We start from the raw sequence: 15,102 nt of genomic DNA, 5'->3' as shown, positions 1-15,102 counted from the left end.
AAACAGTGAAGATTATACCCCAGGAACGCTACAAGCCGTCGAAGAAACGTGGCAGGCAATGTTAAAGGCACGGAGCCTGTATGATCAGCGAAGTCGGATAAACCGAGACCGGGCTGCCGCGTTAGCAGAGCGTTTGTGATGTGCTCTGCTTCATCAAAAACGTGTTGTGATATCATGTCGACGCTAGAAGCCATACGTTCTTCCCAGGAAACCATACTAACCGAAATTAAATCTATTCGATAAGCTGTCCGAAAACTATAAAAAGCTTCTGCGACGTGAAAATGGAGAACGACTGTTCCGCTCTTGACTCACTTAAAAATAAGGTTGATAACGTTCAGACGTTCGCCGTGAAATACGCCGCCTCTATTGAAACTTTAGCCGACAGTACTGACAATTCCGAGGACCGCACTTGCCGGTCAAACCTTCTATATTTTGGCTTCGATGATAACGCGAAGGAAGTATGCGCACAATCCGAAGAATTAGTACTAAAACTCTGTAACGAAACACTCCAGGTATCCCTCGATCAAGCTCACAGAATAGGCTGCTTCCACCCAAACAAAAAGCGTGCAATCTTCGTGCGTTTCGCGTGCTACAAAGACAAACGAAACGTTCTTTAAAATGCGAAGACGCTGAAAGATTCCGATCACAGTATTGGTCAGAATTCTTCAACAGACACCCGCCTTGCACAAAAACATCTTATCGATTTCGGCAAGTCCCAGCACAAACATTACAAGCTCCGTCATGAAAAACTTCTGATTGACAAAACCACTTAAATCCTTGACCGCCATACGCAAAAAGAAGTCACTCGACCACAATAGCCACAAGTTCACAAATTTTCTGAAGGAAACTCTATCAGTAAGCCTTTATCACTAATATACACTAAGATTTGGAGCTTTCTGCCTAAGCGCGACAATCTTCGTTCCCTCATTGATACTACTGAGTCAGACCTAATAGTACTAACAGAAACGTGGCTTCGGTCTTCAATTTCTTATACGGAACTACTTTCCTGCTTTCCACATCATGATATCTTCCGACTTGACCACGAGACCAAACGAGGTGGCTGTACGGTGGCGGACCAAACGAGCAGCACGCCAACAACTTCATTGCAGTCCTCTCAACGTCCCGTTCACCCCCTAAAACTACTATTTATAAATGACAATAATCTTTATCCTCCCTTAATTATCGATGCATCTTACCGTTTCCTGACGCTCATCCTTCATTCGTAACGGAATTCCACAGCGCCCTAAATCTACTTTTCACATTTAATCCGAGTGCTCACATGCTAATACACGGCGTCTTCAAATTCCCAACGATAACTTGGTGTGGTGTCGCCCTTACAACATCAAAGTGCAACGAGGAAAGTAATTTGGCCGACACGTGTTCAACTTTTGGCTTGTCACAAGTTGTTTCTGCGCCAACTTGAGAATTCAATGATTCCTCAACCATACAGGACCTAATCCTAACTTCGCATGTCGATAGCATATCAGCACCTACATATTTACCTGGCCTAAGTGATTACACTGTAATCCACACCACAGTTCATTTCAAGTTATCACATCAGAAAAAAATAAGCTATCACGCTCTACGATAAGATAAATTACCAGGCCATCAATGAAGACCTAACAACATTCTGCGATTGGTTCCTTACAGAATTTTCGTGGCGCTCTATTCAGTGTAATAGGCCCTCTTAAAAAATGCAAGAGGTTGTTACGAAGCACATTGAAACCATTACCGTTATACAAAAATCGCCATCACCCTGGTTCAACGCATCACTCAAACTCCTCAGTAACAAGAAGAAAATATTATTCCGGTCGGCGAAACACTCAAACGACCGATGCGCATGGGCCAAATCTCCTGCTGCAGATAAAACGTTCGCAGCGCTTTCTCGTAAGGCTAAACTGTTTTTCTTTTCAAACACATTGCCAAATATATCACGAAACAGCCCAAAAGGACTCTGGAAGACCGTTATCGCAGTTATCTTATATTGTTGTCGTTAACTGATGGACACAACCACCGTGTTCCAGAAGGTGATGTCGCCCAAACTCTGAACAAATCTTTATGCCTCGTATTCACCAGTGAACCTAAAAACGAATTACCTGACACCCCACTCTTCAACCACGACATCATGCCATAATTAAGTTGCGAACCTAACGGAGTTTTGAAAATTATTGAGTCATTGTCGCTAACTTCTTCTTCTGACATTGATGGAATCAATTCAAAAATACTTGAAAACACAATACATGTCTCTAGAACAATTTTAGCGCACGTTTCTCAGCAGTTTCATCTATATGGTGTGGTGCCGCTGGACTGAAGGGGGGCAGAACCATCCCAGTTTCAGAAAAAGGTACCTCAACTTCCAATACTAAGTACTATCCCATTTCCATACCTTATCTTTGTTCAAGAGTTATGGAGCATATCATTTACTGAAACATTGTAAAATTTCTACTAGCTAACAAATTCTTCTATCCTAAACAACACGGCTTGTAGAAGAGACTATCTTGTGACAAACAGCTTGCCTTTTTGGGAATGACATTAGCTCCGGCATGGATAACACCAGTCGATGCCCTCTTTTTCGACTTCGAAAAAGCATTCGTTAAAGCACAAACGCTTCTTTTTAAAACTGTCGTGCCTAAATTTAAGGCTCCCGATTTTTTATGGAATATGTGACTTCTTGACTAACTGTCAGCAGTTTTTTTTACGCTAACAACGCTTCTTCCCATATGTGCCCCATTCTTTCATACGACAGTCCTTGATCCTTTACTTTTCTTTATCTACATTAATGACCTTCCTACTAACATTCAGTCTAACACTCGGCTGTTCACCAATGATAGCGTTCTTTACCACCCTGTACCTAATCTCTCCGAGTTCGCCATTCTTCAGTCAGATCTTAACCGCATTCAAGCATGGCGCAAAAAATTGTTAATGAGCTTGAATAGTCAAAGAACCGTGCTAATTTCATTTCATCGCACACAGTCGTACCAAAGATTTAAGTATACCATTTCGGCATCAAAAATCGTCCCCGTGCGCACCTATATATACCTGGGCATAAAATTAATTTCCGCTCGTTTTTGGTCATGGCACATATCACATGTTACTAACGACGCTAACCGTGCACTTGACTACTTGCGACGAAATACAAAACTTGCTCCTCCTTCAGTAAAGATGCAAACATACTTAACACTAGTTCGGCCTAATTTGAAATACTCTAGTGTAGTGCGAGACCCCTTTCAGTCTAACCATACACATACACTCGAAGGTGTCCAAAACCATGCGATAAGATTCGCTTATTCGGATTATTCCTATTACACCAGCGTACCTACCCTAAACCCGCGTCAATATTAAAACGTTTGAGTTTTTCGCCTTTCTATTTTTTATAGATTTTACTACGCATTGCCTTCCACATCTGCTATCACTCCCGCCCACCCGACTTCATGCCGCACAAGCCATGGAAAGGCAGTTTATTCACCAGCAGCACGTTCTTCGGCCCATCCGCATTCATCTTTTGTACAAACAGCCAAAGACTGGAATAACCTGCCCACCGACACCATGCACCACTCCGGCCGCAGAAAATTCAAGGAATTCATCGATCACTTCAACTACTGATGTGACAGTCCACCGCCCATGTATTGCCCATCAACGGGACATTTGAAGTATAATAAATAGATAAATTAGACAACGGCTTTCTGGAGTAAGACAGCCGCCCACCTATGGGCCGTTTCTCAGAATAAACATTCACTCCTCCTCCTCGGTACTGCTATTTCCCTCAACGGCAGTAAAACGTGAACAGTTTACGTCCTCATAATAAGTTGCCTGTTTTGATTATGTAATTACAACTACGTAATAATTCATCAGCAAGTATAGCTGCTACGTGCCAACCGGCGAGCATACGAAATAAATTTCTGAATTTATTTTTGTGTAAACAAGGAAACAGCAGAGCACGGGAGGAAATCCACTGCATGGAATAAAAGAAAAATGGCTGTGGCTTAGCTAAGGTTAAGCCCAGGATGCGAAGCATACTAGTCTTTATTTTAGTTGTTGAACCACTGTTTAGCCTGGTGAACTGCTGTTGCTTGGCTATATTTGGTTCGGCTAGGCGAAGAAACAACTGATGCGTTACTCTGCTTCGCCTTCAAGAGTGGAACGCGACAGCGTTCCCGTCGACCCGCCAAGGGGTGTACGACAACGGGCTACGGCGCAGCGACTACGCGCCCCGCATTGGACGCGGTGAGCGTCGAGCAACGCAGCGTTCGGCGCGGCAACGAAATGAGCGCCTGAGCAAGCGACGCACGCCTGAGCCTTAGAAACAGCTCGTTTCTAAGGCAACACCACATTCACTAGAGGCGCTTTTGTACCGCTTTGAAGCATCGTACTCGTGGCTCAGTGGTAGCGTCTCCGTCTCACACTCCGGAGACCCTGGTTCGATTCCCACCCAGCGCATCTTGGAAGAGTTGAGCCAAAGCCACCTAGAAACAAGCGCAGCTGCTTATATACCGCCGCGAGCGACGGCGCGAGTTGGAGCCCCGCTTCTTCTCGGTCGTGACGTCACGGTGTCACATGGTATTGAAGGCGACACCGCCGCGCCTGAGGAGCTGGGTTGAGCTCTAGTAATATGCTTCGCATAAAAGTAAATTAAATGCGCGAAGCGCTAGCTTGAGCAAGCCGTTTATATGTGGTTCATTCTTTTGGGTTATTCGCGACATCTCGTGCATATTCTATTTTCTGCGTTATTATTTTACGTTCGTCATGCCACACTTAACTAAAGTACTTCAGCTCAAAATGAAGTGCACGCTGAAATGTGCCTGAAACTGCCCCCTAAGTGCAGACCATTGCGGTGACAAACCTGCAAGCATTGAAGAAAATATACAAAATCCCCATATTTGCAGCACACGAACGCGTTGTCTGTGCGGCGAGCCGCTGCAGTATTATCTTGCACTTGGGTAGTATATTATCGCAGCTAAATTATCGCAATGTTGGCAACTAACGAATCAAATATCAAGCGCATAGCAGAGGACCGCCATTTTGGCCCAGCTTGTACAGTGGAGAAAGCCTGCAGGTGTCCGGCAAAGCAGAGCAGTTGCATGGTTGTTTTCCGGGAAAGCTTCACCCTCACGGTATTCTAGATCACGCTAGCAAGGTTTGGTCCAGTGAGGAACGCAGGCGCAATATCGGATAACAAATGGGCATAACCATGCCACGCGCGCACCTGCAAGTACACGGCGCCCACTTGTCGCGTTCGCAGACGGGGCGAACGGGTGAGCGTCCGAAGGAAAGGTTGGCATCGCTGGTACAAACACGCACGCACACACACGGCTCTCGCTACTTGCAACGCTCGCGTCTCGTCGACTCTCCAGCGCCTTTCATAAGACGAGCAGCCTTACTTTTCCCGGCCCTTTACAGCGCCGTCTACAAAGGTCTTCCAATGCCTGATTTTGAATATCTCTGCGCTTTGCGCTCGCGCTAACAGTTTCCACACTAGCGAAGCGCAACGCTAGCTGTAGTGGAAATCAATGTACATGCTGAGCATTTTATATGAAATTTTTTTGAAACAACCTGTATTGGGATTTTTGGTAGAATAATCTCATCGCATCATCAGGCGACCTGTCGTCGTACTTTTCGTCATTTTCGTTTTTAGTCATACGAAGAGTGCTGCTACTAATAATTTCATGTATTAATTCTGGTAGTGTATCAGTGTTTTCTATTGTATAAATTACTTGATTGTGCATATTTTGTCTCTTTATGCATATTGTTACCGTAGGAAGACACCGACGAAAAGTTATTTATAAGTATATTTACAAGGCAATACGCCGCAGTTGGCCAAGAGGCAACAGCCCAGGCTAGCTTCCAATCGTCGTCGTCGTCTTCTTACTGCTCGGCTCTTCGTCATTGGTCATACTATCCCGTAGCGCTACCCCCGGCGGCAAGAGCGCCGTATCGGAGCGACTAAAGGCCGGACTCTGAAGCAGTGTAGTAGCTCTTGAGCCTACTGACGTGCACGACATCACTAGATGCCAGAGTAGAAGACGAGGTTGAGCTCACAGGAGCAATATCGTACTTCACAGGCGTCACCTGGCGCAGCACGCGGTAGGGCCCTGTGTATCGCGAAAGGAGCTTTTCTGAAAGTCCGACGTGACGAGAGGGCGACCACAGGAGCGCGAGTGCACCTGGCCAAAACTGTACGTCACGGTAGCGGGCGTTGTACTGACGCTGCTGCGTGGTTTGCGAGTCCGTCAGTCGAGCACGGGCAAGCTGGCGTGCATGGTCGGCGAGGGCGATGGCGTCGCGCGCATACTCGGTTGTTGAGCTCGCAGCAGGAGGAAGTACCGTGTCAAGGGGCAAGGTCGGTTCGCGACCGTAGGGTAGATAAAATGGAGAAAATCCGGCGGTGTCGTGCCGGGAGGAATTATAAGCAAATGTGACGTAAGGAAGGGCAACGTCCCAGTCGTGGTGGCCCTTCGAAACGTGCTTGGACAGCATGTCGGTAAGAGTACGGTTTAACCGCTCTGTCAGGCCATTGGTTTGAGGATGGTATGAGGTAATCAGCTTGTGTTGAATAGAGCAGGAACGCACAATGTCGGCGATAACTTTCGAGAGGAAGCTACGACCACAGTCAGTAAGCAGCTGTCGCGGGGCGCCATGCACTAAGATAATGTCACTCAAGAGAAAGTCTGCGACGTCAGTGGCGCAACTGGTAGGGAGAGCCCGCGTGATAGCGTATCGGGTGGTGTAATCAGGTGCGACGGCTACCCATTTGTTTCCAGAGGTTGAAGTGGGAAAGGGACCGAGGAGGTCTAATCCAACACGAAAGAACGGTTCCACAGGGACGGTGATCGGCTGGAGATAACCGGAAGGTAGCACCTAAGGTGTTTTCCGACGCTGGCAGGGACCACAGGCAGCAACATAGCGTCGGACGGAGCGAGCGAGACCAGGCCAATAGGAGCGGCGGCGGACGCGGTCGTACGTGCGGGTTACCCCAAGATGTCCTGCACTGGGTGCGTCATGCATCTCAAAGAGCACAGTCTGTCGTAGATGTTTTGGCACGACAAGAAGATCAGGGCCATCAGGGAGGAAGTTCCTTCGGTACAGAATGCCGCCCTGGAGGACATATCGGTGAACGGATGCGCCGGTAGGTGTAGAGCGCAGACGCTCGATGAGTACTCCAGCGATAGGTCTCGGTACTGCTCATCGGCGATGTTAGCGAAGGCAGACACAGAGAAAATGCTGTCGGCGGTACTACTGTCGGCGTCGTCAGGCTCGTCTAGCAGGTAGCGAGACAGGCAGTCAGCGTCCTTGTGTAGTCGGCCAGATTTGTAGGTGACAGAGAACGAATATTCTTGGAGGCGTAAGGCCCAGCAACCAAGTCTTCCTGTAGGGTCTTTCAATGAGCATAACCAACAAAGCGCGTGATGGTCAGTGATAACGGAAAAGGGTCGGCCATATAAGTATGGGCGAAACTTCGCAACTGCGCAAACTAGGGCCAGTCACTCACGCTCAGTGATGCAATAGTTGCGCTTCGCGGTCGAGAGGAGCCTACTGGCCTAAGCGACAACACGGTCGTGGCTGCGTTGGCGTTGTGCCAGTACTGCGCCAATTCCGTGACCGCTGGCATCACTACGGACTTCGGTAGGTGCAGAAGGATCGAAATGGGCCGGAATGGGAGGCGTTGTGAGAAGGTCGATTAGAATCGAGAATGCAGAGGCCTCGTTATCGCCCCACTGGAAAGGGGCGTCTTTTTTCAAAAGCTTGGTTAGTGGTCGTGCTATGGCCGCGAAATTTTCCACGAAACGGCGGAAGTACGAGCAAAGGCCGATGAAGCTGCGCACATCCTGGACACACTTCGGAACAGGGAAGTGCGTAACAGCATGGATCTTGCCTGGGTCCGGTTGCACTCCGTTCGCATCAACGAGATGTCCAAGGACGGTAATCTGGCGACGGCCGAATTGGCACTTCGATACGTTGAGTTGCAGACCGGCTCGCCGAAAAACGTCCAGGACTGCTGAAAGGCGCTCGAGGTGCGTAGCGAATGTTGGGGAGAATACTATAACGTCGTCGAAGTAGCACAGGCACGTGGACCATTTGAAACCGTGAAGAAGGGAGTTCATCATGCGTTCAAATGTGGCAGGAGCATTACATAGGCCGAACGGCATCACCTTGAATTGATAAAGACCGTCGGGTGTTACAAAGGCAGCCTTCTCGCGGTTGAGATCGTCAATGGCAATCTGCCAATAGCCGGAGCGAAGGTCAATAGAGGCGAAATAGCGAGCACCATGGAGGCAGCCAAGGGCGTCATCAATCCGAGGTAGGGGATACACGTCCTTTTTGATAACCCTGTTAAGGTGCCGATAATCCACGCAAAAGCGCCATGAGTCATCCTTAATTTTACCAGCACAACAGGCGACGCCCATGGACTACATGACGGTTCAATAATGTTCTTGGCAAGCATTTTGCGAACTTCGGTGTGAATAACTTGACGCTCAGCCGGTGATACTCGACACGGGCGGCGATGAATAGGAGGGACATCGCCGGTATTAATGCGATGTCTAACAGCTCTTGTTTGGGCCAAAGGATGGTCGTTAAAGTCAAAAATATCTTGGTAGGAAATCAGAACGCGGTACAGCGCACGAGCGTGCTCAGATGGCATGTCGGGTGCAATCATTTTCTGTAAGTTGGCGATGGTACAAGTTGCCGACTGCGATGGTAGAGGAGGATCGGTTGAATGGTCGTCTACTGAAATCGATGCTACAGAGTGATCCTCGAATGAGCAAAGTTGGGCCAGAGACATCCCGCGTGGCAGCACTTGTGTCGTCAAGCCAAAATTGACCACTGGCAGGCAGACGCAATTCGCCGTAATAGATAAAACTGTATAAGGTAGTGTGATCTCATGTGCAAGGAGGACGTCTTGCATAGGAGCCGCGATGTAGTGACCGTCGGGCACTGGTGGGGATGACACGAAGTCAACGTAGGTCAGTGCCGAAGGTGGCAAGCGAACGAAGTCAACGGAATTGAGGCGAGTTGGGTGTTGTTCAGCGGGATCCAGAACAGGCAGCTCGAGGCGGAGAGTACTGGCGGAGCAATCGATGAGAGCAGAATGTGCGGAGAGGAAGTCTAGGCCGAGGATGATGTCGTGGCGACAGTGAGCGATGACTGAATAGCACGGTAGTGGCGCGATCGGCGAAGTAGACGCGGGCGGCACACATACCAATTACAGGGGCTGTTCCGCCATCGGCGACACGGACAACAGGCATCGTGGCGGGCGTGATTATGTTCCTCAGCCCATTACGAAGGTCAGCGCTCATAACCGACAAATGCGCCCCAGTGTCTAGGAGAGCAGATACAGGAACACCGTCGACTTCCACGTCAAGAAGGTTCAGATGAGTGGGCAACGTCAGGAGAGGATTTGGCGGCGTTGGGAGCAATGCAGCGTCACCTGGAGGCGCTGCATCGTCTAGTTTTCCAGCTGGGAGCGGCGTCCGAAGGGAGTCGGCGAATAGGAGCGACGGGGCTGCGGGGAGCGAGATTGTCGTCGTTGGGGCGAAGGCGAACGAGAATAGGGGCGGTTCGGCGCAGGAGAATCGGTGGCGGCATTATCTGAGCGGGCAGCATAGGGACGAGAAAGGCCACCTGGGGGGCGAGAGTAGGCAGTATATGTAGACTGGTTCAGGGAACTCCAGTGACTGCGACAGTGCCGAGAAATGTGCCCAATTCGATGACAGTGAAAACAAATTGGCTTGTCGTCTGCAGTGCGGCGTTCCGAGGGGTTGCGGAAACGTGGTGGGTAAGAAGGTGCGGGACGGGGTGGAATCAAAGAAGTCGGGTGGGTATCAGAGCAATGGGCCGAGCAGAGGGTGTGAATACCCATGTTGGCGAACTCCTGGCGGACAACTGCCTGGATCAGGGAAGCAGTGACTGCAGATGCGTTGGAGGGGCTGGAGGCGAACGCAGCCGGATAGGCGGCCTCTTTCTCATGCCGGACAATCCTGGTAACATCGCCAGTGTTGTTGGGACGAGGAGCGTCCGCACAGGAAGATGTCGCTGGGGTGTTGGGCAGACACGCAAACTGTTTGTCGATACGTCGGCTTTTAGCGAGTTCCAGGCGACGGCACTCTTTTATAGCTGCATCCACTGTCGCCAAGTTGTTAAATACGAGTAAGTTGAAGGCGTCATCGGCAATACCTTTGAGGATGTGGGAGGCCTTGTCGGAGTCAGTCATGTGTGCGTCAACTTTGCGGCATAGAGCCAAGACGTCCTGAAGGTACGTGACGTAGGGTTCCGTTGACGTCTGCACACGACCCGAAACCGCCTTCTGCGCGGCATGTTGGTGACCGTAGGGGTTGCCGAACAAGTCTCGAAGCTTTTGCTTAAGCGAATCCCAACTGGTCAGCTCATCTTCGTGAGTCCTATACCAAACTCGAGGTGTGCCACCGAGGTAAAAGACTACGTTGGTGAGCATGATAGTAGGGTCCCATCGGTTATTGCGGCTGACGTGTTCGTACAGGCTGATCCAGTCCTCGACGTCTTCTCCTTCTTTTGCCGAAAATACGCCAGGATCACAGGGAGCGGAGAGGGTGATGTAGGTCGTCGAAGTGGCAGCAGGTGTCGGAGCCGGCGGAGTTGGGTTGTCGTCGCCGGGAGCCATGAAGGAAGTCTCGACGTACCGTCCACTGAGAAGCTCCGTGACGAGGTACAGGCAACGTCCACCTACACCAGATATGTTACGTAGGAAGGCACCAGCGAAAAGCTATTTACATGTATATTTACAACGCAATACGCCGCAGTTGGCCAAGAGGCAACAGCCCGCGCTAGCTTCCAATCGTCGTCGTCGTCTTCTCACTGCTCGGCTCTTCGTCGTTGGAAATACTATCCCGTAGCAATATATAAGTGAAATGGGCAGTATTACTAAACAAACAAATAAATGCTACGCGATTTCCATTCACCTGCTTGAAGGCATTCAATCCGCTCTGTTCTCGCTGGAGGAAAGGAAATATTTTTCCACCCTTGGCGCGCCTAACAACGGGGATTCAGCAGCCGAGCCATTCGCGCAATAAATGCGGAGAACACGACAAAGCTTTATAAACTACAGCAATGTTGCGCGCGGGTGTTTTGGAGGGCTGGAGAAGACCTGACCTAAAAACACTTGTGACTAGCAGCAGACAGCCAACACAAGGCGACAACAAAAAAAACACGAGGATACTCAGATATTCTGATGATATGGACTAGAATGACTTGCTTCGCGCAGGTTAAGAGTGTTCCCTCCATTGTTTCTCAAGTATTAAACATCATAAAATATGGTGAAAACACATGCGCAAACAGTAGAAGTTGCTTTTTAATGTCTGAGCTCGCATAACTCTATAGAAGCTGCTGCACGCCTCCCGAGCAAGCGACACAACATGGAGGGCGAGCGTCAAGTCCCAAGGGGAAGCGGGGCCACAAGGCCTGTGGGATGAGGAGATATGTCTCTATGCTTAGATTTTTCAGCCCTGAAGAAACTGGTTAATCGGTACATTTTTCATATTTTATTTCACTTTTCAACCAAAGCAGGTTTAGGCGGAAATACCGAAAACATGGTGAACAACCCAGAATACATGTAATCCAAGAATTTACCCCAGTAGGCACGTTAAACTGAGCCTGATAAAATCCGCTGCCTTTTGTGTTTGTGCTATCGTTTCAGACTATTCTTGTGGTTCTGCCCAGCGCCAATATATTTTAAAAGTAGCACTCCTAGGCTCGAGGAGTGGGGTTCGATCCCCGGGCAAGGCAGCCAAATGTCGATGGGGCCGAAATGCCAGAACCCTGAGTGTTCAACGTTAATGAGGAGTCCACCACTGCGACGTGCCTCTTAATCATATAGTAGAACCTGCAGGGGTGTCTGCAGTCAGCAGGCGTTTGGTCTGTTGCGACACTACGCACCCGAGCACACGAGGGTTGGAACCCCCCCTCCCGCGTGTAGCCATGCGCGGCTTAGCCGTGCCTCGGAAAGGGGAATCCGCGGGGTTGACCTGTTGGCTGGGTCCTTGGAACTTTAAGGCGCCCCGGCGTAGGCAACACACTCCTTTGGCCTCGGCTTCACATAGACGCCACCTCCAGACTCGCCCACCTGGAGGAAACCTGCAGTCGCCTTTTCCTGTCTCTGTCTTCTCAAAAAATCATCTTTCTCTCTCACTTTTTGACCTTTCCTGTCATCTACTCCCTTCCATTTATTTCCTTTCTCCTTGTCCGCAAGGGTTGACCTCGTGTGGCTATCCTACCTTAGGAACACGGTATTTGGTCGTAGTGAAGGCGTACGGCTGGCGTCGTGCAAGCTTGTGTACAAGCTCTGCCGCCTCCCATCCTTGGGCAGCCTGGTGGGTGGTTGGCGCTGTTGTCGAACGTACACATTCTCTTATGGCAGCGCAAACCTCTGTTTTCTATGATAGGCGTCTGAAAAGATGCCGCACCAAAGCACCATTCCAATTGTCCTTTCGGAGCAGAGTTCCATCTTTCCCCAAGTACCATGTAGTACAAAGCAAAAGCAACATACCGGTAAGAAAGCTGTCTCCCTTAATGGTAGCCAAACGCCTGAAATAGAAAATCGAGAGAGCCAGTTTAAGGGCTGAGAAGAAGGAAGGAAAGGAAAGTCTCTGAAGCAAAATTGCAGCGCTGTGGTTTTAAAGCGCACCCGGGGTAGAGAAACGGAAGATGATATAAGCGTGCGTGGCCATGATACGCACACGACAAACTGCCTTAAAATATTTAGACATGAGGAAAAGCTTCGTTAACAAACGATAGCACAGCAATCAGCGCTCGAATATAATGATAACCCTAATTATAACTGTAAATATTCATCTCATCTATGGGATCTAATGCGCACGCTGTTGCTTCGGCTCTGCGTGTAGTAGTTAAGAGTCACTTTAAAGGCGGAGAAGGAAGGAAAGGAAAGCAAAATTGCAGCGTCGTTGCTTTAAAGCGCACCCGTGGTAGGGAAACGGAAGGCGATATAAGCGTGCGTGGCCATGATACGCACACAACAAACTGCCTTAACATATTTAGACTTGAGGGAAAGCTTCGTTAACAACGATAGCACAGCAATCAGCACTCCAATATGATTATAACCCTAATAATAACTGTATATATTCATCTCATCTATGGGATCTAATGCGCGCGCTGTTGCTTTGTCTCTGCGTGTAGTAGTTAAGAGAGCCAGTTTAAGGGCTGAGAAGAAGGAAGGAAAGGAAAGTCTCTGAAGCAAAATTGCAGCGCCGTGGTTTTAAAGCGCAACCGTGGCAGAGAAACTGAAGGCGTTATAAGCGTGCGTGGCCATGATACGTACACGACAAACTGCCTTAAAATATTTAGAATTGAGAGAAAACTTCGTTATCAAACAATAACACGGCAATCACCACACGAATACGACGAGAGAAATTATTGAGACGTGGAAAACTCCCTTGAAATAAATATGGTTTGCGAGACAAATGCTTGTAAGTATTGAACCTCTTAAAAGATGAGGGAGAATAAGCGCTCACCGAGAGGGCATCGTCCGCGCGAGACCACCACCAGGCACCTATCTCCTATCTAAATACATGTATACATACCTAAATCCTATCTAAATACATGTAAACTCATAATTCGCATTTATCGGCAGCCACTGCGCTAAATTTGATGAGGTCTGTTGCATTTAAAGGAAAGGCTTAATATCAAGTAACTAGTGGTTTGAAATTTTTGGTTAAGTCACCTATTTTTACTAAAAATTGGCATAAATCGAAAATTTTCAGAAAACGAGGGTATCAATTTACAACTCCGCAACTCAGTAATGAAACATGATGTCACAATTCCGTGAATTACATGTAATAGCAGATCTAAAGCGGAGAAATTTGATATGTTACACATGAATCTAAAAAAATCACTAATATAGAAATACAGATCTTGCAGAACCCTCATACACAACGTAAAGAATTCGCGTAAGATATAAATTGACATAGAGAACATGTCCGCTTTGAATGATCTAATGGCTGCTGTTTTGAGAACCGTGATATCTGTTCTTGATGCAGAGCTATCATTTATAAACTTCGTGCGTCTATTTTCGAAATTTTAATTTTAAAAATATTTTTTCACAATAATGAGACCCTAAATCAAAATTCCGCTTCCAAGAATTGAACTTACTATTCAAATGCAACAAATTTCATTATAATTGGTCCAGGGGTAGTCTCAGAAAAACTTTTTTGCGTTTTACATGCATATGTATAGGCCACGTTGAAGTTGGGCCCGAGCTAATGCTTCCTCTTAAGCTCATGAAGTTGATTTGCGCTGAGATAACCTGTCCACACTTCTATACTTACTTTATAAGAAGCCTACCATACCACGAAAATGCCTGCTCTTCTAATTGCACCAAACAAAACTATTGAACCAATACAAAAAATTGTGACATTATTTTACCATGCGAGTGTTAAGATTTGCAACCTTTGCAGGCGGAGTAAGTTGAGAAATTGTTTGCATAACTAACAAAGCTACGTTAATTAACTTTTGGGTAATTGATCTTACATGGCTAAAGAAAATGAGCTGCTTGGAGCCCGTCCTCGAGATATGCAGCCAAGCGAAAAAATTTCGATTAGATATGCTTCTGTAAGAGGCATACAAACAAGAATGTTTTACAATTACAAATTACGTTTACAAATTAATAGATGCGCATCAAGAATAGATATAACGGTTCTGTAAACGGCATCCATTAGATCGTTGAAAGCGGACAAATTTGATATGTTGATTTATATCTTACGTGAGTTCGTTACGTTGTGTACAAGGGTTCCACAAAAGCTGTATTTGGTTATTACTAATTCTCTTTTGAGATTCATGAGTAATATATTAATGTTGTCGTGCTTTAGATGTGCTGTAACATGCAATGCCCAGAATTGTGATATCATTTTTCATTGCCGAAAGACAGCGTTGTTAACTTGGTTTCGTTTTCGTAAATTCTCGATTTTTGCCAACTTTCAATAAACAAATTCAGACCCTAAATCAAAATTCCGCTTCCAAGAATTGAACTTACTATTTAACTTGCCTAGAATCGAACTTACCTAAATTAAAAATTGAAACCAGCTGTCACTAGACTTCATGTTTTTCTTTTAACTGCAACAA

This window comes from Dermacentor variabilis, chromosome 6, assembly GCF_050947875.1.
Source record: "Dermacentor variabilis isolate Ectoservices chromosome 6, ASM5094787v1, whole genome shotgun sequence".
Taxonomy (NCBI): domain Eukaryota; kingdom Metazoa; phylum Arthropoda; class Arachnida; order Ixodida; family Ixodidae; genus Dermacentor; species Dermacentor variabilis.
This window is presented reverse-complemented; position numbering follows the sequence as displayed.